At 41.3% G+C, this 17,262-nt stretch overlaps 1 protein-coding gene across 1 annotated transcript in view; it reads left to right on the top strand.

Moving 5' to 3' along the window:
* PAK1 (p21 (RAC1) activated kinase 1) overlaps positions 1-17,262 on the top strand; it is a 223,369-nt gene that overhangs the window by 35,214 nt on the left and 170,893 nt on the right. The window contains exon 2 of the mRNA XM_034995449.1: positions 7,322-7,390. The gene's annotated coding sequence lies outside the window, so the exon portion shown is untranslated. The remainder of the gene's footprint in view (positions 1-7,321; positions 7,391-17,262) is intronic.

Raw genomic sequence — 17,262 nt, 5'->3', positions numbered from 1 at the left:
CCAGGTTATTTACTCAATAAAATATGGATTTGTATTTGACCTCCAAAGCACTTTTTGTCTTTAATTTCTTTTTTAGCCCAGGATCAAAGTCTGCTGCCCATCCACAGACAGGCTGACCGCAGCAAGTAGCCAGTTTGCACATGAGTTTTAATATCAACATCGCCTTGATTTTTCTTTGACAAGTACCTTTAATTATTTCAACAAATATTTAATGTGCCAGGTAGTGTCCTGGGTGCTAAGGATAAAGCAGAACAAAACAACAAAAATCCTTGCCCTTGTGGGTTTACATGCTAATGGGGAAGCTTCATTCGTTCATTTGCTCATTTATTCAACAAGTGTTTATTGGTTTTCTAATATGACTCAAGTCTTAAGCCACACACTGTGCTTAAACAGCATTCCATCTCTGCCCTCAGGGCACAGTGGGAGAAATAAGACATGTCCCCATGCTTTCCCTGCTGCTCCCCGTATACAAAGAATACAGAAGAGGGGCACCTCTTTCAGCTTGAGTGGTTCAAAGATGATTTCTCAGAGAACATGACAAGTAAGAGAGGCTGGAAGAATGACTGATGAGGGAAAAGGACAGTCCATGAAGTGATGAGACAGCGTGATGCAAGGCCCAGTACAGATGAATGCTACTGAATGAATGGCTGAAACGCCCAAGAGAACATCAACTCTGAGAGGCATGTTCTGGGAACTACAAGTCCTTTCCTGTGTCTGGAGTTGAAAGTGTGTGGGGATGAGGGGCAGGAGATGGGGCTTGGGGAAGGAGGCAGGGTATGGATGTGAGGTAGGCTGGCTAAGGAGCTTTGTCCTGATGACAATTAGAAGATTTGTGGATCGGGTGCCTGGGTGGCTCAGTTGGTTAAGCGACTGCCTTCAGCTCAGGTCATGATCTGGGAATCCTGGGATCAAGTCCCACATCAGGCTCCCGGCTCAGCAGGGAGCTTGCTTCTCCCTCTGACCCTCTTCCCTCTCATGCTGTTTCTCTCTCTCTCTCTCAAATAAATAAATAAATAAAATCTTAAAAAAAAAAAAAAGATTCATGGATCGTTTTAAACAGCAATGTGATATGGTCAGATTTTGTTCTGTTCTTAATAAAAGTGTATTTTAAAAACTACACAAATGATACATGTTGATTTTAGATGAACCTTGAGGGACTTTTTGTGTGAGTGATTATTTCATTATACTATTTCTATAAACTGGTACACTGCACATCTCTTTCTCCATCCCAGCAGAAGAATCTTTCTCATTGGGTTTGACACACCAGAAGGCTCTCAGTAAAGATTTGCTGCTTGTGAAATCCCATGCACACTGGCAAGGTGCAGCCAGCTTAGGTGAGGCCGTGATCTGCCCCAAATGTGCCACCCTGAGAAACTGGAGCTTCACCACCTATCTTGGAATATTTAGCAATTCCTACTGCCACATCATTGCCACTATATATATATTTTTTCATCTCCTTTTAAAAATTTTTACCATGGGAAAGTTCAAATATTAATCTATGGAAAAGTAGATAGTATAATGCACCCTTATGTACCCATCACCCAACGTCAACAATTAACAACTCATAGCCAGTCTCGTCTCATTTATATCCTTGTCTCTCCCGCACCATTGCATTGTTTTGAAGTAAATCCCAGACATCATATCTTTTCATATTTGTCTCTAAAAGATAAGAACTTGGTTAAAAACATATCCACAGGGGCGCCTGGGTGGCTCAGTCGTAAAGCGTCTGCCTTCGGCTCAGGTCATGGTCCCAGGGTCCTGGGATCAAGCCCTGCATCAGGCTCCCTGCTCGGCGGGAAGCCTGCTTCTCCCTCTCCCACTCCCCTTGCTTGTGTTCCCTCTTTCGCTGTCTCTCTGTGTCAAATAAATAAATTCTTAAAAAAAAAAATGTCTACAACCAACGAATTATTTATTCTTTTTTTTTTTAAGATTTTTTATTTTTGACAGAGAGTGTGTACAAGCAGGGGAAGAAGCAGGCAGAGGCAGGGGGAGAAGCAGGTTCCCTGCTGAGCAGGGAGTCCAATGCGGGGCTCGATCCCAGGACTGTGGGATCACGACCAGAGCTGAAGGCAGATGCTTAAATGTCTGAGCCACCCAGGCGCCCCCAAATTATTTATTCTTTCTTTTAAAATATTTATTTACTTATTTGAGAAAGAGGCTGGGTGGGGGGAGATGGGCAGAGGGAGAGGGAGAGAGAGTCTCAAGCAGACTCTGTGTTGAGCACAGAGCCCTCATGACTCTGAGATCATGACCTCAGCTGAAATCAAGAGTCGGATGCTTAACCGACTCAGACACCCAGGCACCCCCCAAATAATTATTCTTTATTGTCATCAAATACACAGTGTTCAAATTCCAATCGTCTCTTTTTTTTAAGTTGGCTTATTGGAATCATTATCTGCACAAGATCCACGTTTTTATCAAGTGGTGTTTCCTAAGTCTTCTTCAATCAACAGGTTCCCTCTTTTCCTTTCTTCCTCCCTCCCTCCCTTCCTTTCTCTTTCTCCCTCCCTCCTTCCCTTCCCCTTACCCTCTGTCTCTTCCCTCCCTCCCACCCTTCCTTCCTTTTCTTTCTTTTTTCTTTCTTTCTTTTTCCTTTCTTTCTTTCTTTCTTTCTTTCTTTCTTTCTTTCTTTCTTTCTTTCTTTCTTTCTTTCTTTCTCTCTCTCTCTCTCTCTCTCTCTCTCTCTCTTTCTTTCTTTCTTTCTTTCTTTCTCCCTTTCTTTCTTTCACCTTGCTTGCTATTTGTTTAACTTTAGGCTCTTAAACAGAATGGTAAGTGGAAAACAACACTTCTAAGGATGCCATTTTCCTTCACGCTCACCTTCATTGTTTTTTTTTCTAACGCCTGACAGTTTTCGAGGTAAAGAATTGTATCCCATTATCACAAAACATTCTTTGAATTTGTGAAGTATGTCTAATGTTACCTGGTTGTTTTTAGCCTGACAGCTTTCTCCAAGCATTGAGTGCAAGGTGATCACACCATACACCCAACTGAATTCAAGAAAATATAATGTTGAATGTATTTTTGGAAAGGGAAAATGTTATTTAAACAGAAAAACAGTGTAAGATATCACAAAGAAAAATATCAATAGAATTAAATATATACTAAGAATTTTTTGGTCAACAAACACAAAATGGAAGGACAAATGATAAGCTGGGGGAATAGTTGCCATTTTTGAGAGATAACAAGTTCGTAGCCTTAGTACTTGTGGCCTGGTCTAGCCTGCCACTGGGTCCAGATGGGTCCACTCACAAGATTACCCGAAGTCCTGATTCTCTAGATCCCATCTTCCAGATTATCTGAAAGTTACGTTTTTTCCTCAGGATCTCCTGCCCCAATTATTCACCTGAGAAGCCTTAGGGGTGAGGGTGAAATCTTTACATTTAGTGCCTCTGTTCTATCTGTTGGTCTCACCATCTTTCTGCCCTGTGGACCCCAGGAGCTATGCTGGGTCTCTGCTGACTTCATCCCTACCATCTCTTCTTCCCCTCCAGCAATCAGGAAAACATCCTCTACTTATGACTGATGATTTTCAAAGGGGTTTCCTGCAGAAGAGCTCCTGGGCCCCTACTGACCTAGTTCTTTTAAATATGCCACAGTCCCTTCTCTCCTAGAACTCACAAGCATTCTTAGGATGAAGGAAGAGAGGTAAAAGGGCAAGTCAGAGGACGGTCAGGCCCCTGTGGTACTTAAAACTTACACCTTGACTCCCAGCATCTGCTGCATAAATTATTTCCTGGCTACAAGTGGCAGAAGCTGATGCTGACAGATTAAGCAGAAAAGGGTTTATTCAAAGAACATTGGGTAGCTTGTAGAATTGTCGCAAAGACTGGAGGAAACAATCTTGGGGCTAAGCTCCCAAGAAAATCGCCCAGCACTATGGGACACAACTGGCCTAATGAGAAAACAGGCCTCTGGCCCATCACCACTCAGCAATTACCAGCTGCCGGGAGGGAGCTCAGTGTGACTGCCAGCACCGCTGCCAAAGGCATCAAGCCTCTTCTACATCAGGAACTCAACCCTACAGACCACCCAGGCGCCCCAAGCACACAGCTCTGCTGTCACCCTCACCAGTGAGAGGAGCGCAATCTTCAGTCTTTTCCCCTTGCCAGCCCCCTTTCTCACCGGAGTCCCACCGGAGTGCATCTGACTAGAGGAGTACAAGGCACGGGCCTGTGTCCTTGCTGAAAAGGAGCGGGAGGGGAATGACCATTCTGCCTTCTAACTTGGTGGAACTCAAAAGGGAAAATCCTGCTAACATCAAAAGGGTATTCAAAAGGTGCTGGGTACCAAAGACCAGGACAAATGTCCACCAGAATGAATGACTTAAGCTAGGTATGATGGGGGTGGTCTCTTTGAGATAGGGTGGCCTTACACCTACTGATTAAAATATGGACTGGGTAGGGGACACCTGGGTGGCTCAGTCGGTTAAGTAACTGACTCTTGATTTCAGCTCAGGCCATGATTTCAGGGTTGTGAGATCGAGCCCCAGGTCAGCCTGCTTAAGATTCTCTCACTCCTTCTCCCTCTTCCCATCCCCCCTAAAAAAAAAGAACTTGCACCGTATTTGTACAAATTTACAAAAATAAAATCTAATTATAAAAAAATATGGACTGGGTTAAAAGATGAAATGGCATACAAGGTTATTCATGGAGGCAATATTTTTAATAACAAATGATTGGAACTATTCAAATGTCCAAACCTCTATTAGGTTTGACTGAATAAAACTTTTGGTACATCCATACATGCATGGAAGATAATGCAGCTGAAAATGAAGGTGGAGGAACGATCTCTAGAATATAAGTGAAAAAACAAAATGGAGAATAATATATATAGTAGTTAATATATATAGTAGTTATCTTTTCTGTAAGAAAGGGTGGGGATATATATATATATCCATATATATATATATAGCTCCATAGAAATTACCATTTTTGCTGTTAAAATGGTTAATTATTGGCAATTTCATGTAATTCAACATAGGGTGGAGGAGACAAAGATGGAAAAGAGATTCTGCAAATACAACTGTTATGTTTTTTTTTTTCCTTGGAATCATATAAATGTGTTTTACACATTTAAAACATTTAATGTTTTAACATTTATATGTTATGTTTATAATTAAATGTTAATTTAACATTAAAACATTAAATTTAATTTAAAATGACAATTCCTATAATTTTAAAACAAATTGAAAACAATAAACCTAACTGTATATCAAGTTAATGATGTAGCTGCACAGAGAAAACAATTATTTCAAGTGATTTCAAGTGATATTACAATATAGTATATTTGTTGTATGTACATTGTGGTATATATTTTAAGGGCAAAGAAATCTAACACTTCATTCAATAGTTACATTGCTAGTAGCAGTCTTTGTGTTAGTATTTTTTTTTTTAAGATTTTACTTATTTGACAGAGCACAAGCAGGGGGAGCAGCAGGGGAGAGGGAGAAGCAGACTCCCCACTGAGCAAGGAGCTTGATGCTGGGCTGGATCCCAGGACCCCAGGATCATGACCTGAGCCAAAGGCAGCCGCTTAACTGACTGAGCCACCAGGTGCCCCATGTTAGTATTTTGAAACTATTTTTTATACAGTGTTGCATACAGTAATAAGTAACTATGTTAATGTTAGGAATCAAGATTTTCAATGTAAGAGAAGAAAAAGTGAAATCAAAGGCATTAATATAAATATTAACATTAAATTTGAATTATAAATATAATATTAGAAATAACTAGAAATAATAGTAGAAATATTACAAATTTGATATTTGAAATATGGTTTTTTTTTCCCAAAAATATCTCCTGTTTCTGTACTTTTCAGAAGGGCCTAGAAGTATTAAAAACCCATGGGCAATGAGCAACCTCTAGTGCCTAGATTGTGGTCCCTAAAGGACATTTCCCATTTGAAGGAACCAGGACTTCTTGGGTGGCTGATTCCAAGTCTGGGACAGTACCTGTACAAGATGAGGCTGGAACATCCTGCTGAGTCAAAAACTATTACGTGATCAAAGATGGGTGGGTTATATCAAAAGGACTCAGGAGCCCAATGACAGGGCTCCAATTGACCAAGAATGGGATAATTTAAGAAACCAAAAAGGTAGTGATTGAATTTGATTGAAATACATAGAATATATGAAAGCCTACTGAGTTCATGGGGGGAGGAGGCATCATGAGATGACAAAAGAAACAATTGAACAAACTCATTGGATGCCATTGGTGGTAACTAGGTCACGATCCTCACTCTGAAAAAGGGCAATTTAAGGCAAATGAGTAAGCATTATGCTGCCTTTCCAATTCAATCTGCATTTCAGGGTGTCCAAATAGCCCTACTGGGGCTATTGATGAGGAGGAGTTCTTTACAGAGAATTCCCAGCTAATGACAGTGGAAGGAATGACGGAATTAGAAAAATCACCATTTTGCCATCCTAATGATATAACTGATTAAGGCAAATGAAAGCATTAGATGAAAAGCTTATGAGAATGTTACCATGGAGAGATCTGGCTGACATCACCGGAATCCACAGATCAATCTTCAGTAAGAGACAGCACATGTGCTTCTTGAGATGCTCCCTTAGGAAAGAAAAAGAACCTGAAGCCAATAAAGCTTTTAGAACTAACCTCCACTTCACATAAAATAAATGGAGGCTCAGGTTTAAGTGAGACCACCAAGGACGTAAATGGATAAACCCAGATTATGAGATATTCTATAGCACCACTGAACTAGCTTAATCAACATGTCAAGGTCATGAAGAAATAAAAGGTGGGGTGAAGTGAGGAGAGACAATTCTAAATTTTAAAACACTCAAAAGACATAACCATCAAATGCAATGCATGGACCTCATCTGGATCCTGATTTTAATGAACCAACGATAGCAAAGATATTTCTTAGATATCAGGGAACTATGAAAATGGTCTAAGAATTAGATGATATCAAGGAATTGTTACTGTAGCAAGGCATGTTCCTGGCAGCATGGTTATGTAAGAAAATATTTATCTATTTTAGAGATGCATAATGAAATATCTAGAGACAAAATAACATGAGGTCTGGGATTTGCTTTAAAATACTATGCAAAAAAGGAGAGGGATGGATGAAGGCGGTGTGGTCAAATCCTAATGCTGCTGAATCTGGGTAATGGGTATTTTTTATACTACTCTTCTAATTTCGTTTTTTGTGTTTTTTTGAAATTTTCTATAGCAAAAAGGATCAATGGAGACAAGCAAAATAGAAATCACTTCAACTCAATTCTTATAGATGGAAAGACATGGAAAAAGTTATTACAAAACAGACTGACTTGCTATGTTTGTCATTGTGCCCTGGGCAGTGCCGGCACATCTGACGTCAGTGATCACAACCTCGCATGATGTGACCTCGGTGGAAGGAAGGGCTGCTGGTAGGTGTGACAATTCTTTCTCACATCTCCTTTTTGCGAGCACCTGAGGTGGCACCTCAGCAAATCTAAGCAGAGTATGGAGCAGTTTGCAATGATCTTTTGCATCAAAAAAAAAGCAAATCACACTTGATATCTTTGCTGATTCACTGGGGAATAATTTTTGGTCCTGTAAGTACATCTCAAGATTTAAGTGGAACTCGGAAGAACTTAACAAGTGTGTTGATTCCGTACAGCTTGCCCTTCATCCCCCCTCTCCTGACACTTCCTCTGTGCCTGTCCTGTTTGAATAAGGCTGCTGGGTGAGGAAAGAAGAAAATTTTTTTTAGATGAGGATTATAAGAATTAGGGATGTAATCACAGCACCCACTCTCCATTCCAGAACCTGGGGCCAGCCAAAAGTATCAGTGGATCAGTTTTCTTTCCCACTGGACTCGGCTTCTTGCCACACCACTCCAGGTAGCACCATATTGATGAAGTCATTCTTACTCAAAATGTCTTCAGACTGAATTGTAGAATAAAGCATTTGCCTCGCTGCTTTTTAATTTCTACAGTGGAACAAACAAGAAGAAAAACATCTTGAATAGAAGCTCAAGGAATTTGGATTAGATTAGATTCAAGGAAGAACCTCATGTGAGGAAGTTAAAATCTGGAACAGTTATGCTACTTAGATTATGATATTTTCCCTAAAAGACCTACTAAAACTGGACAGATTCTTATTGACTGGAATGGTCAAGGACTAACGATGTTGACAACCATCTTTTGGCCCATGTCAGGGCATCTAGCATTTTTGCCTGCCCATTATCTCTTTCACCTCCTCCTTATAATAGAAAATTCTTTCCTTTGGAGAAATCTATGTTTGGGTAGGGCTGCTACTTCCCTTCTACATTTGGTTTCAACTGTGCCTGAAGTAAGATTCAGTCTTGGAGAATTTAAATATGAGCAACAGGGGGGCCTGGCTGGCTCAGTGGTAGAGTGTGCAACTCTTGATCTTGGGGTTGTAAGTTCAAGCCCCATGTTGGGTGTAGCGATTACTTAAAAATAGAATCTTAAAAAATAAATAAATATGAGCCACAGTAAATTGCCTGCCCCCCTCAGTTAGTTTGGATAGTGTTAATGTCATTTCTAGGGAAATTCTTTATTTGCATGGCATGTGACATGCTTCAGTTCATTCCATTAACATGTATTAAGCTGTTGCAGTCATTTTGACACCCTGGAGATACAGAAAGGAAAGACAACCTTTGTTTCAAGGTGTTCATAGTTAAAGGTACAGTTATGATACAGTAATAATGTAGTAGATGAAATAGTACTTAACAGTTCCAAGCACTGTTTTAAACATGTTGCATATACCAACTTATTTAATTCTTACAGTTCTTTGAGATAGGTCCTGTTACTTTTTTCATTTTTGAGATAGGGAAAATGAGGCACAGAGAGGTTAAGGAAATTGCCCAAGTTTACCCAGTTCAGGAACAGAATATCTGGGATTTAAACCAGGGTAGCCTGGCTTTTAGCCACTACATTCTAGAGCCTCATTATCCCTAAGGGTCAGTGTAGGAGCTATTTTGGAGAATAATCAATTCTCATGGCTGCCATTCATTAAATGCTTCCTCTGTACCCAGTCATGTGCTAGGTGCATTTCGGCCTTAACACGTGAAGTCTTTTGAAGGATTTGATGTAGCAAAGATGATTTATTGTGTAGTTGAGGGAACTGAGGCTCAGAGAAGTTAAGTGACTTGCCCAGATCACACAGCTAAGTGGCAAAGTGTGATTTGGTCCAGTCATGTCTACCTCTAAAGACTTTGCTCTTTCTGTCATATTTCTCTCGAGGACCTTACCTTCCAGCTTTTCCATGAGAGGTGTAACGTCTAGGAGGCTTGTGACTGGCTGCCAGTGACTGGGAGAGGAGATCAACCCTGGGAGTCCTCTAACATCAGAGAGTATGCCATATTTTGTTCCCAGAGGTACTCTTGCAATTTGTGTATACCTTGCAACCTGACACTCCTGAGAATATATCTGCTGTGCTACAGGAGAGATTAAGAAGCTCATGGTAAGTGTTCTTTTGGGAGAATAAAAAGGTTATTTTTTTATTTTTGTGGCAGCCACTCAAATGTTGAAGGAGGAGAAAGTTGCTTTTGTTTTACTTCCTGCCCTCAGGCCAAACATGTGAATAAGGCTCTTGGATAAGGTATGTGTCAGGTATCCTGAGGACCAAGTGCACATTTAATTAGAAGACCAGGCAATAAAAGGGGTGTTTTGGTGGGAGATTTTCTATGATCCATAGCAGGCATCTTTGTCTAGTAACACCACCCCCAATATAGGAGAAGCTCTCATGTACTTTCATGGAACCAATTCAGAGGATTAACTTCTGGAAAAGTTATCAGCTAAGGCACACCTGCGTATTTCTGCACTCAAACATTTGAGTGCTTACCAAGCTTTTGAGATAGATCAACTAATTAAATCCTTATAACAATGCCATTTACAAGCAAGAAAAATATGGCACGAGGAAGGTAAATAACCACATCAATGGAGTTAGATGTTTATCAGGAGTCAATGCTGTTTGCTAGCAAACTCAATTTTTCTAGGCACACGTGGTATAATTTAATTAAATGAAGTGTAAACCTGTGAAATAGGAGTGTAAAAAGTTGAACTATTATTTCTATGGAAACGAAATCGAATGCTTTGGAAAGACTTGAAACCGTGTACCCCCCCAAATTGCTATTGAATTAGGTCTGAGCAAGACCATGCTCTTTCCTATCTCTATGACTGTTCTTGTTGCTGCTAATTAGGTCTTTCTCATCTTTCCCTCCTTCAAATGCATCCTCCAGGATGACCTTCTAAGAAGCCTTCTCTGGTAGCCTGTGTTGTACCAGTGGGTTACTCATTAGTGGCAAGTTGCTTAATTTCTCTGAGCCTTAGGAGTCTGCATCAGTGAAATGATCTACCTTGCAGGTCTGCCATGGAGATTAAGTGAGATGAGGCTTGTAAAGTTACCTGGCCCATAACAGGTACTCAATAAATGGCAATAATTGCGATGTGCTTGGTTCTAGGCTGGGGCTACAGAATGGGGGAATGAGAGAGCCCCCTCCCACAAGAAACTGCAGACTAGCCCATGACTACCTGCTTTTGGTTTCACTTGCCCTGTAGCGAGCTGAAGCAGATTTTCACAAATATAAGTGGAAACTTTTCTAGACGTTTTTAGACCCTGACACCATTATGTCATCCAAGTTTTCAGTTAGCATTTGAATAGCTCATCCTGAAGGCCCAGAGGGCATCAGCCCAGAACCTTTCCAGATACAACTTTCTTATACTTCGTCACAAAATGATTTGTCCTGATTCTTTTTTTTTTTTAATTTTTTTTTTAAAGATTTTTTATTTATTTGTTTGAGAGAGAGAGAGCATGAGAGGGGGGAGGGTCAGAGGGAGAAGCAGACTCCCCGCCGAGCAGGGAGCCCGATGCGGGACTCGATCCTGGGACTCGATCCTGGGACTCGATCCTGGGACTCCAGGATCATGACCTGAGCCGAAGGCAGTCGCTTAACCAACTGAGCCACCCAGGCGCCCCGATTTGTCCTGATTCTTAAAGGGGCCATTGGAATGGCCTCAAGAGAAACGGGTTTCGATTCCTGGAAGCCACATGGAGCGGGCTCTGGAATCTTGTCACGATGCGTTCAAGTCATGGCTCTACCATTCACTGGCTCTTTGACCTCAGAACAGTTACATGATGACTCTGAGTATCAATTTCTTCATCCGAAAAATGAGAGTAACAATTCTTATTTCAGAAGAGGGTAATAAGAAGCAAATGAGATGAAGCGTCAAGTGTCCGGCACAGTGCTTGGCATATAGTCAATATCTAATTCACGTTAGTTTCCTAGTAGGTGAATATAAGTAGGTAGGAATGTAGTGGGCACGCATCTAACATGTGAGCTAAGGAAGTGCAAGCAGGCGTTCTTCAATGCTTTCTTTGTGCTATTGTCAAAAAGACTCCAGTCTGGACAGCCCATTGGTCTGACCTTGCACGTGGTCTCTTCCTAGTTTACCAGAAGACATGACTAATAATCAAATACTTATTCCATTACTTAGCTTTCAGGGCTGTCTTGAGTGAGGTAATCAGCCTCCGGGAGCCTCAGTGTCTTTCGTTATAGCACGCAGATACAAGTGCCTACCTTGCTGGAGTGATGAAAGGAACAGAACTAAAGACACACACCTGGGGCAGGGTGGACACTCACCGGTGCCCGAGGAAATGCAGCTAGTAATAGCAGACGTAGCAGGAGGCCCTCTTTCTGAGCTAGAAGTGGGCCAATTGATCCAAAAAGTTGACACAAGCAGGAAATCTCAAAGCAAAATCCCTCCCCATGCCCTATAGTACCACTAAGATCATCAAACCTGTTCATTTCATCCCTCATGGTAGATCCCATCCCCACTCCTGGCCTGTATGGTCGATGTGAGTCACCCACCTCCCAAGGCTAGAAACACTGCTCCAGACAGAAAGTTTGATCTGCAGCCTTGCTGGTTTTCCTGCTCACAGAGACCACATCCATGGCCACAGGCTGAAGTTGGAGGAGAAGAGAGTGGGGGTGGCAGTCACTGTGGACCACAGAAGAGGAAAATGTGGGGAAATCTGAAATGCGGGGGAGGTGGCTGGGGAGAAGTGGAGGGAAGAGGAACCGTGAGGTGGGAGCTGCTGTGGGGACCAGCTGTCCCTCGTGCTGCCGTCTGGAGTGCACCATCCACCGCCTGCAGAATTGGGCTGGTCCCTGAGCATCTGGTTTGGAGTGAGTGCTTTTGCCTTGGAGGCCTTGACAAGTTTTCTTTCCCCATCTGCCCCTTCACATGTTGGCAACATTGACTCTTGGAAGCCCCAGAAAATGGGGTGAAGGGATGTGGACTCCTGGAGGGGTGATGGCATCCTGGAGGGAACCCCTTGCCCCTGTGAAACTGAGATGAACAGAACCAGGTTTGGCCTTGCCTCCCTGTTGGGATGGTGTCGGAATACCCCACCATGTTATGCATATTGCAAATTGCAAACTCTATGGATTTAGGACTCTGTGTTTCTAAGTCAAACTGGAGACGACCTCCACTCTGAACTGGAAACGTACAGTTAACGCAAAATCCACCTGCTCGTATTGTAATCAAACGCACACTTCTGACTTAGTTGTTCTTGCAGTTTATAATTAGACCGTGTTGTCAGAAAAAAAAAATTGAAAGCAGCTGTGTTTCGGTGCTATTCAGATCTGTGACTGACCCAGTTTTCAAAAATTAAAAATGTGGCATTGGTATTCATCACATCTTTGCGCCTTGCTCACATTCCTTTTTTTTTTTTTTTGCCTTGCTCACATTCTTAAGATGAGCATTGAGAAGTGTTTTCTGAGCTGTGAGCTTATGGAAGAGGAAGGGCCTTGTGGCTTAGGACACTGACCAGCCCTCAAGCAAAATGCCAGAGATACAGCTCTTGCTGAGATTTACCTTCGCTTGCTGAAAGGAAGATGGCAAAATAGACCTCTCCAAAGGGTAACCGTGAGAGCCGTAAGAATCAAAATGGTCATGGAGTGGTTTACGCTGCTGTTCTCAATGTTTTTGCCACCACTGCCCTCATGAGAGCAGTGAGCTACAGAGCTGAACCCTTACTCAACTCTCCATCCCATCCCTATGTGCAGAGAGCCTGGCTTCCAGGATCCTCCCCAAGCTGTGCAAGAAAGTTGGTGGTTTATTCTATTTTTTTTTTAAGATTTTATTTATTTATTTGAGAGAGAGAGAATGGGAGACAGAGAGCATGAGAGGGAGGAGGGTCAGAGGGAGCAGCAGGCTCCCCGCCGAGCAGGGAGCCCGATGCGGGACTCGATCCCGGGACTCCAGGATCATGACCTGAGCCGAAGGCAGTTGCTTAACCGACTGAGCCACCCAGGCGCCCCGGTGGTTTATTCTAAAGGAATGGAATGAACGAGGACCTCCTCTGTGTCTGGTCTTTAGGATTTCCAAACAGAATGGCTCTTTCTCCCCTGCTTGTTATAAAGCACAGCTCTCAGCCTTCCTACACGGTAGTCTCAAGCAGCTCTCCTGTCCTCTCATTCTTGGGCATGTGTACACCATCAAAGATGGCCAGACCGGGGGCGGGGGGGGACGGGATAACTGGTGATGGGCATTAAGGAGGGCACTTGATGGAATGAGCACTGGGTGTTATATGCAGCTGAAGAATCAGTAAGTTCTACCCCTGAAATTAATAATACACTATATGTCAACTAAATTGAATTTAAATAAAAAAAGATGGCCAGACATTTAAGTAAGACATAAAGGACAAGAAAAACTGACAGAAAAAAGTGATAACACCAGAGGAAGCCAAGATAACTCAGCAGAACAAACCAAAAAACTGGATAAACACATTTAAAAGAATCATCTAATTAGTATGCTCATAAAAGATGTTGCATCTGCAAAATAAGAACAGGTTGCTATGAAAAAGAAAAACTCAGAGTGCAAAATAGAGGCTTTCCTAAAGTTGACAACAATCCTAGTAGTTTATGTGACATCACCTAAAGTGATCTACGAAGCAAAAAGGAACTTTTCTTTTTTTTTTTTTTTAAGATTTTATTTATTTGCGAGAGAGACAATGAGAGACAGAGAGCATGAGAGGGAGGAGGGTCAGAGGGAGAAGCAGGCTCCCCGCGGAGCAGGGAGCCCGATGCGGGACTCGATCCAGGGACTCGATCCAGGGACTCCAGGATCATGACCTGAGCCGAAGGCAGTCGCTTAACCAACTGAGCCACCCGGGCGCCCGCAAAAAGGAACTTTTCTAAGCTATTAGCTACAAAGAACGAATTCTGGTCAACCATGGGAACTGAATTATCTTTCTCTTCTCTCTTTTGAAAATGATATTACAAAATCATTATCCTATGAAGAGGCTTTCAAAAAGTAAGCAACTGAAGTCATAGGGAAAAAAGTATATAGAGGTGTGCCACTCAGTGAATTAGTAAAAGTTTTGCATTTCTTTGGCTGTCAGCTTTTATTTTTTAATTTAAATTTTGTTAGTTAACATACAGTGCGATATTGGTTTCTGGAGTAGAATTCAGTGATTCATCACTTACATACAACACCCAGTGCTCATCACAAATAGTGCCCTCCTCAATACCCATCATCCATCTAGCCCATCCTCCACTCACCTCCCTCCATCAACCCTCAGTTTGTTCTCTATTGTTAAGATCCACTTATGGCTTGTTTCCCTCTCTCCTTTTTTTCTTTGCCCCTTTCCCATATGTTCATCTGTTTTCTTTCTTTTCTTTAAATTCCACATATGAATGAAATCATATAGTATTTGTCTTTCCCTGACTGACTTATTTCACTTAGCATAATACACTCTAGCTCCATCCACGTTGTTGCAAATGGCAAGCTTTCATTCCTTTTGATGGCTGAGTAATATTCCATTATCTATCTATCTATCCATCCTACATCTTTATCCATTCATCAGCTGATGGACACTTATACTGTCTGCATAGTTTGGCTATTGTTGATAATGCTGCTATAAACATCGGGGTGCATGTACCCCTTTGAATCTGTATTTTTTTTTTTTCCGAATCTGTATTTTTGTATCCTTTGGGTAAATAGCTAGTAGTGCAATTGCTGGATTGTAGGATAGTTCTATTTTTAACTTTTTGAGGAACTTCCTGCTTTTTAAAAGTTGTGATGTGTTGTGATTTCTTTTCTCATTCTAAATAAAAATTTACTGTTATATATAATTTTGCTTTCATAACTTAATATCTATCTTCTTAGTGTATGTGTTGCCAACGTGAGTACAATATTCTTTTCAGGCCCCATAAAACTTGCATGTGCCCCTAGCAGTGAGCTACATTGCTTGTGGATAGAACCCAGAAGGCGGCAAACAAACTGCAGAAGGACATATGCTGTAAGCATTCAATTCAGACACCTTTCAAACACAGGACTCACATTACTTAGTGTTTATAGCTGCACATACTGGTAGAAAAAGTGTGAAAACATATGCTGGAAGATACACACCTGATTTGTGAGCATAGTGGCCAGAGGGTATGGGGTACTCTATTTCTTACTTATTTTCTGAAGCAAAAATGAAAAAAATGTTACCATATCTGAGTGAAGGATACATGGATGTTCCATTATTCTCAGTGATTTTCTCTTTTCTATTCAAATTGTGCAATTGTAAAGTCAGATTCCCTCCAAATTTGGAGAGCACCGTCAACAGTTTTCCAGTGTCCAGTATTTGTCATGACAAATTGTGTCAGTCAGGTGGCATCGTTTGCAGGTGACCTGCTTTTCCTCTCTGTCTCTGTGGTCCCACTACTTCACAATGATCTGTCTGCCTGAAGACCTTGGGTCCCTCATCATGCTAGGCTTCTGTGAACTTTCTAAGTTGAGGACTGCTGTCCTTCAGCTCCAAGTACTTATTCTATTAGTCCTCCGTCAAATTTATTCTTGCCATTTCTGTTCTTTTTCTGGATCTCCTGTTAGTCAGATGGTAGACTTCCTATTTTTGTCTCACATGTTACTCAGGTTTTTTCCCCTTATTTTATGGAAGATTTCTTTTACCATCTTATAACCCTTCATTGAAATTTTGGCAATTATATTTTTAACTTCCAAGATTTTTTTTTACTCCTTCATAACATCTTGTTTTATTTTGTGGATGCTCTGTTGTCTGTGAAGATATTAATAAAATGGTTTTAATTATAACAGTTGTTTCATTTTTGTGTTGTTTGTGGTCGGAGTAGTTTAAACACATATACCAATGTGGATTTTTCTTTTTCTTAAAAATTTTCTTAAAAATTTTGTTTGTTTGTTTGTTTATTTAATTAGAAAGTGGAAAGAGGGGCAGAAGGAGAGAGAGAATCCCAAGCAGACCCTATGCTGAGCGAGGAGCCCCATGAGGGGCTCAATCTCACAACCTTGAGATCATGACCTGAGCCAAAATCAAGAGTCAGATGCAATATGGATGGAACTGGAGGAGATTATGCTAAGTGAATAAAGTCAAACAGAAAAGACAATTATCATATGGTTTCACTTATTTGTGGAACATAAGGAATAGCATGGAGGACATTAGGAGAAGGACGGGAAAAATGAAGGGCGGGGGGTGGGAATCAGAGGGGGAGACGAACCATGAGAGACTATGGACTTTGGGAATCAAACTGAGGGTTTTGGAGTGGGGGTAGGGGGGTAGGTTAGCCAGGTGATGGGTATTAAAGAGGGCACGTATTGCATGGAGCACTAGGTGTTATACACCAACAGTGAATCATAGAACACTACATCAGAAGTAATGATGTACTGTATGGTGACTAACATAACATAATAAAAAAATTATTAAAAAAAAAAAAAGAGGGGCACCTGGGTGGCTCAGTCGTTAAGTGTCTGCCTTCGGCTCAGGTTGTAATCCCGGGGTCCTGGGATAGAGCTCTGCATCGGGCTCCCTGCTCAGCGGGAAGCCTGCTTCTCCCTCTCCCACTCCCCCTGCTTGTGTTCCCTCTCTCGCTGTGTCTCTCTCTGTCAAACAAATAAATAAAATCTTAAAAAAAAGAGTCAGATGCTTAAGAGACTGAGCCACCCAGGTGCCCCCCAATGTGGATTTTTCTATAAAGAGTCAAAATATAGTGAGAGAGTCTACCCAACATAAAGTCATTCAAATCTTGCAATACAGATACAAAACATTTCAGGATTCTAAAATTTATTTTCAAAAACTTGGAAGAGAAGCATGAACACAAACCAAGTGGAAAAAGTTTATTCAAAAAGTTGATAAAACTCTAATACATAATTTTCAACTGAAATCTGGAAAGATGTTTCTAAAGGTTTCAGTAAAATAAGTGAGAAATTAGAGTCCTGATTTGGATGTGTATACAACTCCATACAAACTGTGTTATAATGTATGT

This window comes from Mirounga leonina, unplaced genomic scaffold (assembly GCF_011800145.1).
Source record: "Mirounga leonina isolate KUSES-001 unplaced genomic scaffold, KU_Mleo_1.0 Mir_92, whole genome shotgun sequence".
Classification (NCBI taxonomy): Eukaryota; Metazoa; Chordata; class Mammalia; order Carnivora; family Phocidae; genus Mirounga; species Mirounga leonina.
Note: the sequence above shows the minus strand (reverse complement) of the source record. Positions and strands in the feature narration are given on the sequence as shown.